The 15455-nt window shown below is 55.2% G+C and overlaps 1 protein-coding gene across 1 annotated transcript in view; it reads right to left on the reverse strand.

Moving 5' to 3' along the window:
* Positions 1 to 14321, reverse strand: part of MLN (motilin) — a 266464-nt gene extending 252143 nt beyond the window's left edge. The window contains exons 1-2 of the mRNA XM_074936286.1: positions 14211 to 14321; positions 3792 to 3950 (exon numbers count right to left, since the gene is read on the reverse strand). The gene's annotated coding sequence lies outside the window, so the exon portion shown is untranslated. The remainder of the gene's footprint in view (positions 1 to 3791; positions 3951 to 14210) is intronic.
* Between the last annotated feature and the right edge of the window lie 1134 nt (positions 14322 to 15455).

Genomic DNA, 15455 nt, shown 5'->3' on the forward strand with positions numbered 1-15455 from the left:
ACTATGGGGGAAAAGCCACACGTGGGCTCACAGCAGCTAGTGGAGCATTGCTGAGGGAACAGCCAGGCTAGGGGCTTTTATTCCCTAGTACGCAGTAGCAGAGACGGCATGTGTGAGGGATGAGAGGGTGACTGACCCATCCAGGAGTCGGAGAACCAGATTACTCCATTCCTGGTAAGGACAAAGGGACTTGAAATCCTTTATTCACAGCAACCGCCCCCCACCCTGCCAATGTGCCTCCGTCCTAGGCTGCAAGGACCCACTCTACGGACAAGTGCGCAGTTCGTTTCTCTACGTCCACCCTGTTCCATCCTCAAACTGGGCCCTGTTCGCATACTTACACCACTCCCATTTGATTCCTGTAGCACCGTAAGCAGGCTGATTGTATTTGTGAAGTGCCATTCAGGAATCAAAGGGTGGGGGAGAAGGTGTGCTGAGGTGACACTGACCAAAAATTGCATTTTCCACTCAAATGGATTTTTCCCCTCAAAGTGTCTTTCTGCAGAAAAATTTGGTTTTCCATCAAAAACCAAGCACCCCAAAAGTTTCCACTTGGAAATGTCACCATGGTGCTGCCTGTCTCCATTCTTCTTTATGGGCCATGCTCCCCAGCTGGACTATTTCCCCATGAGGCACATGGCCAGGGAGTCCCATGATGGTTCAGCAAGACCTGGCTAGGGACTCCAGCCTGCAGAGAAGAACGAGGGCATCCGACACCTGAAATACAACTCTCGTGAGGCCATGCAGCTGCATTTTTTGTTTTCAGCTCCATGTTCTTGGGGCTTTGCTGAAAATTCAATCAATCAAGCTTTCCACAACAGTTTCCCCAGCCCCCCACTAGCTATGCTCAGCACACGCAACTTTGACCAGGGTCTCAAGAGCTCAGCTCCCATTTAGGCAACCAAGTAAGCAGTCAGGTTGTCCAGAAGTGTTGGGCACAGTGGGTGTGGCAGAGTTCTGGGGGAAAAAAAAAAATCTAGCCTCAAGTCTTCAGGTCTCATCTAGGGTCAGTTGCTGTAGTGGGACAAATCCAAACCCTGGAGAAAGCTCTGATCTACCTACAGACTTTGCAGCTCAGACACCTCTCTGGTGGCAACACTTGGTCAATCCTGGCTTTTAATAGAGCCAGCATATAGAGGAGCAGGATCTCTACCTAATCTTCAACCACACTAGCCCATTCAGTCCCTTCTATAGGGAATTGTAACTCCTGGGTTCTACACCAACTGCCCAGCCCCATCTGGCAAGCGGCTAAAATTCACTTAGCCAGCAAACAACTCCACTGTCTCTCTAGAACTGCCAGAGAGCTAGTGTGAATAGTTTACAATGAGCGCAGCAATAACTTGGATTTCCTCTCCATGTCTCATTCAGAAGATAAGATGTGAGAAGTGACTGCTGCTCATTGTGGGTTGTTTTGAGGCTTCCTAGATGTTGCCCCCTGGATTGTGTGCCTTTTGTTAATCCAGCCATGAGAACAGAGGCCAGGGGAAGGACTAGGAAAGAGAAAGGGTCAATAATTGAGGCTTTGGCTCCTAATGCAGCATGAAAGATCAGATTGACCTTCTCCCCTGTAACTGCCAAGCCGATTACCTGACATTTTCATTTCCAGGTGAACTCCATTCCTTCATCAAGGCAGGTCTAAGCACAAGCAAATGTTCAGTTTTGGTTTGAGGTTGGTTTTTTGTTTGTTTGTTTTGTTTTGTGTTTTTTTTGGTTGTTGTTGTTTTTTGGGGGTTTTTTAAGTGAATTACATGCAGCCTCCAGATTTCTGGCAAATTCTCAGAGCAGCCCCTGAGCATAAAAAACCTTGGGTACCCCTGACTTGCATCTGGGGTTAAGGATGGAGTCAGAGCCCTTTTCTGTAGGAGGAAAACCCATCATGCATATCTGAAATGCAGAGAGCCAACAATACATGGCTACTACCTCATTTACTTTACAAGCCTGGAAGCCTTAAGCAAGTACAAGACTCCGTTGTATTGGGCATGCAGGCAGAAACATGGAGACAGTTCACAGAATCATAGAAGATTAGGGTTGGAAAGGACCTCAGGAGGTCATCTAGTCCAATTCCTGCTCAAGGCAGGACCAACCCCCACTAAATCATCTCAGCCAGGGCTTTGTCAAGCCAGGCCTTAAAAACCTTTAAGGATGATGGAAGGTCTACCACTTCCCTAGGTAACCCATTCCAGTGCTTCACCACCCTCCTAGTGAAATAGTGTTTCCTAATATCCAACCTACACCTCCCCCACTGCAACTTGAGACCATTGCTTCTTGTTCTGTCATCTGCCACCACTATTGAGAACAGCCGAGCTGCATCCCCTTTGGAACCCCCCTTCAGGTAGTTGAAGGCTGCTATCAAGTTGCACCTCACTCTTCTCTTCTGCGGACTAAATAAGCCCAGTTCCCTCAGCCTCTCCTCAAGTCATGTGCCCCAGCCCCCTAATCATTTTTGTTGCCCACCACTGGATTCTCTCCAATTTGTCCACATCCTTTCTGTAGTGGGGGGCCCAAAACTGGAAACAATACTCTAGATGTGGCCTCACCAGTGCCGAATAGAGGGGAAAAATCACTTCCCTCGATCGGCTGGCAATGCTCCTACGAACACAACCCAATATGCCGTTAGCCTTCTTGGCAACAAGGGCACACTGACTTATATCCAGCTTCTCCTCCACTGTAATCCCCAGGTCCTTTTCTGCGGAACTGCTGCCTAGCCATTCGGTCCCCAGCTTGTAGAAGCGCATGGGCTTCTTCCATCCTAAGTGCAGGACTCTGCACTTGCCCTTGTTGAACCTCAGATTTCTTTTGGCCCAATCCTCCAATTTGTCTAGGTCACTCTGGACCCTATCCCTACCCTCCAGCGTATCTACCTCTCCCCAGCTTAGTGTCATCCACGAATTGCTGAGGGTGCAATCCATCCCATCATCCAGATTAATGAAGATGAACAAAACTAGCCCCAGGACCCACCCCGGGGCACTCCGCTTGATACCGGATGCCAACTAGACAGAGCCGCTGATCACTACCCGTTGAGCCCAATCTAGCCAGCTTTCTATCCGCCTTATAGTCCATTCATCCAATCCAGACTTCTTTAACTTGCTGTCAAGAATACAATGGGAGACTATATCAAAAGCTTTGCTAAAGTCAAGGTATATCACATCCACCACTTTCCCCATATCCACAGAGCCAGTTCTCATCTTAGAAGGCAATCGGGTTGGTCAGACATGACTTGCCCTTGGTGAATCCATGTTGACTGTTCCTGATCACCTTCCTCTCCTCCAAGTGCTTCAAAATGGATTCCTGAGGACATGCTCCATGATTTTTCCAGGGACTGAGATGAGGCTGACTGGTCTGTAGTTCCCTAGTGTAACGATGCTGGTTCTGGTGGGACCCAACTGAGAGTGCCAATTCAGGACAAATTGCTTAAAGCAGGGCAATTACAGCCCAAGGCTGGGGTGCCTCTGCACACCAAGACAAACCAAACCAGACAGATGGAGAGGATTATGGTTTTATGGCTAACCACAAGTCACATAAGCAATTTCCTTAGACACTCCAGTTTTCCAGTATCACCACCAGTGCCACTCATTATGTGGACAAGTGGTAACGAAAACCAAAACCCCACTAAAAGAAAAGGTTCTCTCAGTCCCAAAGGACCAAGCCCCAGACTCAGGTCAATAGACAAATCAGATCTTACCCACAAATCTGTTGCCAATCCTTTAGAATCTAAAATCTAAAGGTTTATTTATAAAAAGAAAAAGATATAGATGAGAGCTAGAATTGGTTAAATGGAATCAATTACATACCGTAATGGCAAAGTTCTTGGTTTAGGCTTGTAGCGATGATGGAATAAGCTCCAAGTTCAAATCAAGTTTCTGGAGTACATTCACAGCTAAGATGGGTCATCAGTCCTTTCTGTAGGGCTTCCGTTTGTAGCAAAGTCCCTCCAGAGATCAGAAGCAGGACTGAAAACCAGATGGAGATGAGGCATCAGCCTTTTATAGTTTTTTTTCAGGTGTAAGAACACCTTTCTTTGTTCTTACTGTGGAAAATTACAGCAAAATGGAGTTTGGAGTCACATGGGCATATCCCTGCATACTTCGCTGAGTCACAAGGTGTAACTGCCTTCTCTCAATGGGTCAATTGTATAGCTGACGGTCCTTAATGAGCCATCAAGCAGGCTAGGCAGAGCTGACACCAACTTGTCTGGGGTGTCACCCAGAAGCATAGCACAAGTTTGAACTACAGACAGTATAGAGCCAATACTTATAACTTTAAATACAAAAATGATATACATACAGATAGCATAATCATAACCAGCAAACTGTGACCTTGTCTTAGACACCTTATTTGACCCCCTTTATACAAGATTTGGTGCCGCTACAGGACTTTGGTTGCAACAATGATCTATACGGTCCCAGTTCATGTTAACATCACACCCAGATTCTCCTTAACTTTTTTAAAAATGGGCACTATATTTGCCTTTTTCCAAGTGTCTGGGACTTCCCCTGATCACCATGAGTTTTCAAAGATAATGGCCAATGGCTCTGCAATCGCATCAGCCAACTCCCTCAGCACCCTCAGATGCATTAGATCTGGACCCATGGACTTGTGCATGTCCAGCTTTTCTAAATAGTCCTTAACCTGTTTTCACCACTGAAGGTGGATCACCTTCTCCTTGTGTTGTGCTGCCCAGTGCAGCAGTCTGGGAGCTGACCTTGTCCCTGAAGACTGGGCAAAAAAAGCACTGAGTACTTGAGCTTTTTCCACATCTGTCATTAGGTTGCCTCCCCCATTCAGTAAGGGTCCCACACTTTCCCTGACCACCTTCTTGTTGCTAACATACCTGTAGAAACCCTTCTGTTACCCTTCACATCCCTTGCTAGCTGCAACTCCAATTGTGCTTTGACCTTCCTGATTACAACCCTGCATGCTCAAGCAATATTTTTATACTCCTCCCTAGTCATCTGTCTAAATTTCCACTTCTTGTAAGCTTCCTTTTTGTGTTTAAGCTCACTGAAGAGTTTAAGCTCTCTGTTAAACCAAGCTGGTCACCTGCCATATTTGCTCTTTTTTCTGCACATCAGGATGGTTTGTTCCTGCACCCTCAAGAAGGCTTCTTTAAAATACAGCCAGCTTTCCTGAACTCCTTTCCCCCTCATATTAGCCTCTCAGGGGATCCTGCCCATCATTTCCCTGAGTCTGCTTTTCTGAAGTCCAGGGTCTGTATTCCACTGCTTTGCTTTCTTCTTTTTGTCAGGATCCTGACCACGACCATCTCATGGTCACTGCTGCCCAGGTTGCCACCCACTTCTACTTCCCCTACCAATTCTTCCCTGTTTGTGAGCAGGGAGTCAAGAGGAGCACAGCCCCTGGTTGGCTCCTCCAGCACTTGCACCAGGAAGTTGTCTCCAACACCCTCCAAAAACAGTCTCTTCCCCTCTCCCTCTTAGACAACTTACAGTCTAAGTAGTCTAGGCAGACAGGGTTGTGATGGGTTTGGTCACAGAGACCCCCTTGGGACTGTCATCTGAAATGCTAAATTTATCTCTGAGCCAGTTTTCCCTGCCAGCTTGGGACTCCAGAATACTGCTTTGTTGAGCCAGACACACAAGCCTGCTGCAACACAGACCCAGGTCTGGTCCGTGCCCCCAAAGCTGCAGACTAACCAAAAACTGCTCATCAAGTCACCTCTCTCCAGCACCCAGGCACCCAGTTCCCAATGCAATCCAAACCCCAAATAAATCCATTTTACTCTGTATAAAGCTTATACAGGGTAAACTCAAATTGTCCGCCCTTAACACTGTGTGACAGGGTCGGGCCAGATGGCTAGAGGAGAGCGATCCTATTGGGATCCGGGAAGTGGGCGGGCAAAGCCCGTCCACTGCTAAAGGATCCCCCCGCAGCCTAAGAGGGGGATCCACAAGACCTGGATACCAAATAAATACAGGGGATAACTAATGAAATAACAGGGACAGGAGTGCGGTCAAAGGGTCAAACGAAGGGAAACAGATGGGGACACCGAGCAGAGAACCCTGGACAGTGCCCACTGCTCCTCAAAGGCGTCAAGGGAGTCAGTGGATGCCCCCCAGAGGAACTCTGCCCGGATACGTGAACGGACCGAGGATCGGAAATAGGCCCCACAGTCACAGGAGACTCCACCGGTCAACCTCCTCACTCTAGTTTTATAGATGGCCATTTTAGCTAGGGCCAGGAGAAGGTTGACCAGGAGATCCCGTGACTTTGTGGGGCAACAGGAGAGTGATAGAAGGCAGATGTATTAGCCCCAGGTTAAGTCGGTCCCTTTTCCCTGGGTAACAGGGAAGGTTTTTTTTTTTGAAACAGAAAAAAAAATTTTTATTGTGACAATTACAAGAATTACCAAGAACCAAATCAAAGTATGCAACAGAACAACGCAAACAGAAGGTATAACACAGCAGCTTTCAGGAGGGAGAAGTGTTCAGGCTAGCCTGGGCCCAGAGCGGGGGGGCTTGGTCTTCCACCCTCCTGAGTTACCTGGTGGCCTAGAGCGGGGGGGCTTCCTCGACACTCGTGGTCTTCCACCCCCTCGAGTTACCTAGTGCCGCGCCCAGTGTCACCGATTATCCCCCCCCGAGAGTGCCCGGCAAGATGGGCACGGCTGCGGGGTGGGCAGTTTGGGGGTGGGGGGTAGACACCCACGTATTATAGGGCCCTCCTAGCAAAGGGTTAGACGGAGGGAACCGGATGGGGTCACTGAGCAGAGAACCCTGGACAGCGCCCACTGCTCCTCAAAGGCGTCAAGGGAGTCAGTGGATGCCCCCCAGAGGAACTCTGCCCAGATACGTGAACGGACCGAGGATCGGAAATAGGCCCCACAGTCACAGGAGACTCCACCGGTCAACCTCCTCACTCTAGTTTTATAGATGGCCATTTTAGCTAGGGCCAGGAGAAGGCTGACCAGGAGATCCCGTGACTTTGTGGGGCAACAGGAGAGTGATAGAAGGCAGATGTATTAGCCCCAGGTTAAGTCGGTCCCTTTTCTCTGGGTAACAGGGAAGGTTTTTTTTTTTTTTTTTGAAACAGAAAAGAAGTTTATTTGTAACAGTTACAGAGATTACAAAAAGATAAAGAAAAACTTAGCAACAAAACAACGCAATCAGAAGGTATAACACAACAGCTTTCAGGAGGGAGAGGTGTTCAGGCTAGCCCAGGCCCAGAGCGGGGGGGCTTCCTCGACACTCGTGGTCTTCCACCCTCCTGAGTTACCTGGTGGCCTAGAGCGGGGGGGCTTCCTCGACACTCGTGGTCTTCCACCCCCTCGAGTTACCTAGTGCCGCGCCCAGGGTCACCGACCCTCCCTCTCCTGAGAGTGCCCGACAAGATGGGCACGGCTGCGGGGTGGGTGGTTGGGAGGGAGGGGGGCACACCCATGTATTATAAGACCCCTCCTAAATAACAATAATGATGGTATTCACAGCAGCTAACGGCTGTGGCTGGCGTCTCTCGCTCTGTCCCTCAATCAGAGGGTCAGACGGAGGGAACCGGACGGGGTCACCGAGCAGAGAACCCCGGACAGCGCCCACCGTTCCTCGAAGGTGTCAAGGGAGTCGGTGGACGCCGCCCAGAGGAACTCCGCCCGGATGCGTGAATGTACTGAGGATCGGAAAACGGCCCTACAATCGCAGGACGCCTCATGAGCCAACCTCCGCTCTCTGGTCTTATAAATGGCTGTCTTAGCCAAGGCTAGGAGGAGGCTAACCAGGAGATCCCGCGACTTGGTGGGGCCACGGATGGGGAGTGTATAGATAAAGAGGTGAGAGGAGAAATGAAGCCAAAAGCTCAAAAGAATATTTGTGAGGAGCCGAAAAAGAGGCTGCAATCTGGCACACTCTAAATAGACGTGCGCCAGGGTTTCCCTCACATTACAGAAGGGGCAAGTCTCCGGAACGGAGGTGAAACGCGTCAAAAACACGCCCGTGCTCACGGCCCCGTGAAGGAGCCGCCAACTGATGTCCCCGACGGGCCTCGGGACCAAGGTGGAGTACAGGCTGGCCCACCGAGGTTGCTCCCCCTCCAAGGGTGGTAGGAGATCTCGCCACTTTGTGTCGGGGCGGGACACCAGGGTGCGGGCGTGAAGGGTATGGAGCGTGAGTGTATATAAATATTGCCGTGGTGCAACTTGAAAACCGACCGGTTGCAATTCATGCAGCCGGCTTGCAGTGAAAGGATGAGGGGTGTGTTGGGATCGGCAGGGTAGGGGCCCGATGGAAAGGTCCGGCGGGCCTGGGGTAAAGGATGGGCGGGGTGCGCCCTCGCGCAAGGCTCGGCTGACATAAGCCCGAGCAGCGGGGGTCAAAGCGGCCTCCACCTCCTGAAGCACGCGCCGGGGGGTGCGAAGGCTGGAGAGCCCCATGCGTCGAGCGAGCGTCAGGGGATCCAGCCAGTCTCCCCGGTCGTAGTCCAGGAGGTCCCTGACCCTCGTAACTCCCGCCAGGACCAACCTCTGGCGCACCGTGCGGGACTCCGCCGCCTGCACACGAAGTTGGGGGTTGTGTAGCAGGGGCTCCGTGAGGAGATCTGCCCCCACGATGGCCGCCACGGACCTGGTGGTTGAAAACAGTTTCCAGGTCCGGAGGAGGTCCTGGTAGAAATCCGGCAGCCCGGAGAGGTCTCGCGGAAAACCTCTCGGACAAAGATAAAAGAGCTGCCGGTCATATCGGAGCCCATGGAAGCGGCGTAGGAAGGCGTGCGCCAATATGCTCCACGTCGAACTACCTGCACTATAAAGGAGCCTCTGCAGGGCCTGGAGGCGGAAAACGCGGACCTGAGTGTACAGACACTTCAGGCCCTGCCCTCCTTCCTTCAGGGACAAATGAAGAACTCCAACAGGGGCCCAGTGCAATCCTGACCAAAAGAACTCCAGAATCAATCTCCGGAGGTGGGACAGGAAACCCGGGGCCGGGGCTAGGGTGTTGAGCCGGTACCAGAGCGTGGACAGGACTAGTTGGTTAAGCACGCACCAGTGCTCTCCCCCGAAGGGAGAGACATCGGAGTAGCCTCGTCCATTTCCTGATCCGCTCAATCACGCCGCCTTCCAAATTTTGCCAGTTCTCCGGCGGAGAAGGGTGCGTGGCAGAAAGGTAAACGCCGAGATGGAGTGCCGGCCCTCTGCTCTACAGGATGGTCTGAAGCGCAGGTGGGAGGGAGCTTACCTGCCGCCAGCCCCCCACCGCCAAGCCAGAGCTCTTGACCCAGTTGACTCGGGCGGAGGAGGCTGCTGAATAGATGGCTTGGCATGCCTCCACTCGCGCCAAGTCGCCCGGGTCCTGGACCACGAGGAGGACGTCATCGGCGTACGCCGACAGGACCAGCCGCAGCTCCGGCTCCCGCAGCACCAACCCCGTCAACCTCCTGCGGAGGAGACAGAGGAAAGGCTCGATCGCCAGAGCGTACAGCTGGCCTGAGAGGGGGCACCCCTGCCGCACCCCTCGCCCGAAGCTGACCGGTTCGGTCAGGGTCCAGTTGAGCCTAACCAAACACTCCGCGGAGGCGTACAGCACCCGGAGAAAACTCACAAACTGAGGTCCAAATCCAAACGCCCGCAGGGTGCTCAGGAGGTACCCATGATCCACTCTATCGAACGCCTTCTCCTGATCGAGAGACAGGAGGGCGAACGACAGACCGTCTCTCCGCCCGAGTTCCAAAAGGTCTCGGACTAGAAAGAGATTGTCAAAAATGCTGCGACCCGGGACAGTATAGGTCTGGTCTGGGTGGATCACGTCCGCCATCACGGACCCTAGCCGCAGCGAAATTGCTTTCGCTACGATTTTGTAATCCGTGCTAAGGAGTGAGAGGGGACGCCAGTTTCGTAAGTCGCGGAGGTCCCCCTTCTTCGGCAGCAAGGCAAGCACCGCTCGCCTGCACGACAGAGGGAGGACCCCGCCCTGCAAAGACTCAGCCCAGACAGTGACTAGGTCCGGGCCGAGGATGTCCCAGAACGCGCGGTAAAACTCCACGGTCAGCCCGTCCATGCCCGGAGATTTATTGGTGGGCATGCGGCGGAGGGCTTCCGAGAACTCGGCCAGGGTGAGAGGCAGCTCTAGCCGGTCTCGGTCGCCCACGCTGACCGTGGGGAGTTCCTCCCAGAGCACCCCGCGAGCGCCAGGATCGGTCGGATCCGGGGAGAAAAGGCTTGCGTAGAAGTCACGGGCCCTCCCACACATCTCCTCCGGATCCGTGAGGGGGGTGCCGTCTTCCGCTAGAAGGCAGGTGACGTGTTTTTTGGCCCCCCTCGTTTTCTCCAGGGCATAGAAGAAGCGGGAGCCGCGATCCATCTCCCGAAGGAGGCGGATGCGGGACCGGACAAAGGCACCTCGGGCCCGGTGGTCCTCGAGGGCTCGAAGTTCCTCCCGCTTCTCCCGGCACGCTCCGCAGAGGGACGGGTCCCCGGGGCTGGCGGCCAGGCGCCTCTCCAGCTCTAAGACCTCCCGTTCCAACTGCTCTATCGCTGCATTTCTCCGTCGGCTGGCGCCCCGAGTGTAATTGCGGCAGAAGAGCTTGGCGCGCACCTTCCCTAGATCCCACCAGCGCCGCACCGAGGGAAAGGCACGCCACTGCTCCCGCCAGGCCAGCCAAAACTCCCGGAAGGACATCACAAAGCTCTCGTCCTCCAGCAGGCTGTTATTAAAGTGCCAGTAAGCCGGCCCCGGTCCCTCTGCACGGAGGGAGACCGTGACGGTAACTAAATGATGGTCGGAAAAAGGGGCCGGCCGAACGGTGGAGGAGTGGGCCTGTGAAAGATGGAAACGGGATAGGTAAATACGGTCTAACCGAGAGCGGTGTGACCGATGGGCCTCCACCCGGACAAAAGTAAACGTGGAAGTGTCATCTGGGTGATGGTCACGCCAGACGTCCACTAGGGAGTGATAGTCGACTATGTCTCGGAGAATGGTCGCGGCGGCCGGGCTCGGCTCGGCCCCCGAGCGGTCCCGCTCCTCGAGGGTGGTGTTAAAGTCCCCTCCCAGGATCAGGCACTCGTGCGAGTCTAGGGTGCCGAGAAAATCGGACACCTGCTGGTAGAATTGTGGCCGCTGTGAACTCACTTGCGGGGCATAGATATTAACAAGATTGACCACGAGCCCCTCCAGACGAACTCGGAGGTGCAACAAGTGGCCCGGTACGACCTCAGTGACCCCTAGCACCTCGGGCCGCAGGGCGGGGGAGAACAGGGTCGCCACTCCAGCTTGCCAAGTCGTGCAATGGCTGAAGTATACCCCGTCCCCCCACTCCAGCCGCCACCTATCCTCGGCGGTTGGGTCCGTGTGGGTTTCCTGCAGGAAAACCAGAGTACCCCCCCTCCCGAAGGTAGGAGAGCACCTGGGACCTGCGGAGAGCCATCCTACAGCCCCTGGTATTCAGGGTTACAATAATGAGAGGTGTCATGCGGAGGGCCGGGGGGGTGGGGAGTTCTCATTGGTGGGCGTGCTCATGGCCCCCGGCGGGTCGCGTAGCAACCCGTGTCCCATCCCATAAGTAAGTAGATCTTTCCGGAAGCCGCGGGCCCGCTCGTAGGCCGCAGCACCGCGCCTCCCTTGCCCTCTGCCCTCCTTCATAAGGGCCCTTGCGGCCTGAACAAGTCGATCGAAGTCCCCCCATCGCTGGAGAGCCAGCTGTGCCCTCTTGCGGGCACCACGGGTGTGCTCTAAGAACTGCCGTAGTGCATGCCGCAGCTCATGGGGGGATGGGGTTACGGTTTCCGGGGTACTCCCCGATGGGGTTCTTAATACAGCCTCGAGGTCCGCTAAGGCGGGTAGGCAGGGTGCGGACCGCCGACGGGGCGTCTGACAGGCTGGGGTTATTAAATCCATCTCGTGCCTTGGAGTGGAAGGGGATGGCAGGGGGAAAAGCGCAACTCCTAATGAGTCGCAACTAGAAAACGTAAAGACTGCTCCCTGGGGGGGGTCTGCAAAAGGTGGAAAAGAAATAACCCCAGGGGCGGCAGTAGCCTTGCAGGAGGAGGGAAATTGAACCGGGACAGGGGTGGGGACAGGGGCAGAGGTAAGGCCCTGGGCTTCAGGAGGCGAGCAGCAAAAAGAAGATGCCTCCTGAGCAGGGTCGGGGGTTAAGGGGCAAGGGAGGGGGCTCCGAGCAATGCTAGATGCTGGCTTCGGGGTGGTCGTGGCAGCCATGGCATCAGGTGATAAACCACTTTCCGTGGGGTGCTCACCCGGAAAGGCAGTCAGGGGGAGAGAACATGGGGAAAGGGGGCCTGGGGTGAGATTGCCTAAAACGAGGCTGGCCGGCAGTAAATCATCCCCTCCCTGGGTGACCGGGGTCAAATCTAGGGCCTCAATCTCTGCATACACAGAGGAGAGGCCGACTCCTACTACCCTGGGGGCCTCTCCGCTAGGGCCCGCCTCAACGGTCACGTCGGGGTTCGTAGGGAGTTCAGGTGGTATCCGGTTAGAAGGGGCTTCCTCCGGGGCTTCGGAGGGGAGGGTCCCTCGCGGAGGGGGGATTCCTCCCTCCAATGCCAGTCTATCTTCACCTCCCAACACCAGCGAATGGATCTCACTCGTGGCCGAAGCGGGAGGCTCAAGGTCAGTACCTCCCTTCCTGGTCTTCCGGGGGGCTTCCGCGTCAGATGGATGCAGCGGGGCTCGAGCCCTCCGCTTGCCTCGCTTCCCCTGGACTACAGTCCAGCCCTCCATAGCATCATCTGGGGGTTGAGTAGCAGGGGGCGGAGCGGGGCGCGGAGGCAAAGGTTCAGGGGTTCGGGAGGATAGCGGTGAGGCAGCAGGAGGGGCGGGGGGTTCTCCTTGGGGCGAGCCCTCTCCTGCACCTGGTAATAGCTGTGCCACACTCTCCTCCAGAGGCTCTGCCGAGGTGGTTACAGCAAGAGCGGGACTCCCGTGGTCGCCCGGGCGTTGTTGGAAAGATACCTCTTGGGCCCGGACGGGGGCAGCGTTGGATCGGGTGGGAGGAGGGGTGGTTTCAGGTGCCGGGTGGCCAGGGGTGTCGGCAACGACAGGGCCGATATCCTGCCGGGTCTCGGGGGTCTCAGGTGCCCCTCTCCCCCGGGCCAAAGGGCAGTCCCTGCGGACATGCCCCGCCGAGCGGCAGAGGTAGCACCGGGCCTCTCCGGTGGAATAAAAGACCCTATAGCGGGCTCCCTGGTAGGGAACTAGGAAGGACCCCTCAAGCGCCTCTCCGTCACGCACCCCCGCCGGCAGTGAAATCTGCACTTGCCGGCGGAACGAAAGGACGTGACGGAGGGCGGGGTCCTTGCAGCCTAACGGGAGAGGGCTGATAGCAGAGACGAGCTTTCCCAGGGCAGAAAGAGCGGGTAACAGGGCAACATTAGGTAAAAAGGGAGGAACGGAGGTGAGGACGAGGCGAACGCCCAGATCTTCTAGCGGTTCTAGGGGGATAAACACCCCTCCTACCACTAGGCCCTTCTCCACTGCCTCCTGGGCGGCAGTCTCCGAAGCCAGAAAGAAAACGACCTTCCCATACATCTTGGAGGCCGCCACAATGGCCATGGGTCCTACCACCTTCGCCAACGCTTGCACGTATGCCTCCACGTGGGGCGAGGCGGGCACCAGGAGGCAACGGACACCGTGCTTCCTGGTCAGGGCGGGAAGAGGGCCCCGGGCGCTAGTGATGGTAGCGGAGGTAGTGGGTGGGCGAGATGAGGAGGTGGCAGGCAAGGGGGAGCCTGCCGCCGCCCGGGCATACGTCCTGGGGGCCGGGGGAGGGACGGTCGCAGAGCTGGTGGAGGGAACAGCTGGAGGGGTGCCACGATCGATGATGAGGCCACAGTGGTGGGGGCGGCCTCTGCCATGGAGGGCCCAGCGGCATTAGCGGGGCCCTTTCCTTTCGGCCCGCCCCGACCTTTCCGTCGAACTGGGGGGGGGTTCCTAGAATCTAATGGGGCAAAAACCAAAGCAGCAGTAGTAATTGCCCCGGTGCCTCCCACTGCCGAGGCCCCAGCGGGGGCGGGGGCAGGGGTTCTAACAATGGAGGCGGTGGGGAGATCTTGAGGGGTGGGCAGGGGGGTAGATGGGGAAGGGACAACCAATTTCGTTGGAGGGGCCTTGCGTCTCTCCATCTCTGCCATTGTAAGCAGGGAGAGACAGGGAGACACCGGAAGAAGGGGGGGGGGCAAAAATCGGGGTCCGGTAGTAGGGGTAAACTATGGGATAAACAATCCGGGGGGTGGGGGTGGAGGGAGGACGACCCACCACAATTGTCCAAAGAGTCTCGTTTGGTTGGTTGTTATGCCCGGTCCGAAAGGCAAAGTCCAAAGCAAACAGCTGGATCCGAAGGCAGATGGCAGATCGCCAGCAGGGACGAGGCAGCGGGGGCCGTGATAGTCGTAGTAGTGGTGGGGGGGTTGGGGGCACCGGTGGATCTGGGGGTAGCTCCCTGCTACACCCCTGTGCCGCCACAGACGCAGCTGGAACGCAGTCAACTCCCCCCCCCCCGAGAGTATAATTCAAAAGAAATCCCTCAGTCTTACGGCCTCTCTCCACGATGATTCATAGCTGCCCGGGCGAGTTCTCCGGCCTCTGGCATCTGTTGCAGCTGTTGGCTCTGTCCCAAGGCTCTCGGCAGCTAGGAATGTTGTAATGATAAGAAAAAAGTCCAGGCAAAAAACAAAACGGCTGGGTCTGGGGGCGTCCACTCCCCTCTCTGGACAGCGGGTCGGCAGTCCTCCCCCCCTCCTCCGGGGGTTTCAATTAAGCAAAGAGCAAAATCCAAAAGCAGGCGTCTGGAGGGGGGTGCTGGCGACCGGCCAGCACACTGACGCAGCTCAGAAAAACGGGAAAAAACGAAACCAAAAAAACAAAGCGTCCGGCCCAAACGCGGGGGGGGAAACTAAGCGAAAGGAAAAGTGTGAAAAATCTGGGCCAGGGGGCTTCAGGAAAGAAAGGAAAGCAGATAGCTCAGGAGCGAGCGAAGAACGATTCCGTCTCCTAACAGGGAAGGTTTTTTTTTTTTTTTTTTTTTTGAAACAGAAAAAAAATTTGTAACAGTTACAGAAATTACAAGAAGATAAAGAAAAACTTAGCAACAAAACAACGCAATCAGAAGGTATAACACAACAGCTTTCAGGAGGGAGAGGTGTTCAGGCTAGCCCAGGCCCAGAGCGGGGGGGCTTCCTCGACACTCGTGGTCTTCCACCCCCTCGAGTTACCTAGTGCCGCGCCCAGGGTCACCGACCCTCCCTCTCCTGAGAGTGCCCGACAAGATGGGCACGGCTGCGGGGTGGGTGGCTGGGAGGGAGGGGGGCACATCCATGTATTATAAGACCCCTCCTAAATAACAATAATGATGGTATTCACAGCAGCTAACGGCTGTGGCTGGCGTCTCTCGCTCTGTCCCTCAATCAGAGGGTCAGACGGAGGGAACCGGACGGGGTCACCGAGCAGAGAACCCCGGACAGCGCCCACCGTTCCTCGAAGGTGTCAAGGGAGTCGGTGGAC

The sequence above is a fragment of the Natator depressus genome, chromosome 21 (genome assembly GCF_965152275.1).
Source record: "Natator depressus isolate rNatDep1 chromosome 21, rNatDep2.hap1, whole genome shotgun sequence".
In the NCBI taxonomy this organism is placed as follows: domain Eukaryota; kingdom Metazoa; phylum Chordata; order Testudines; family Cheloniidae; genus Natator; species Natator depressus.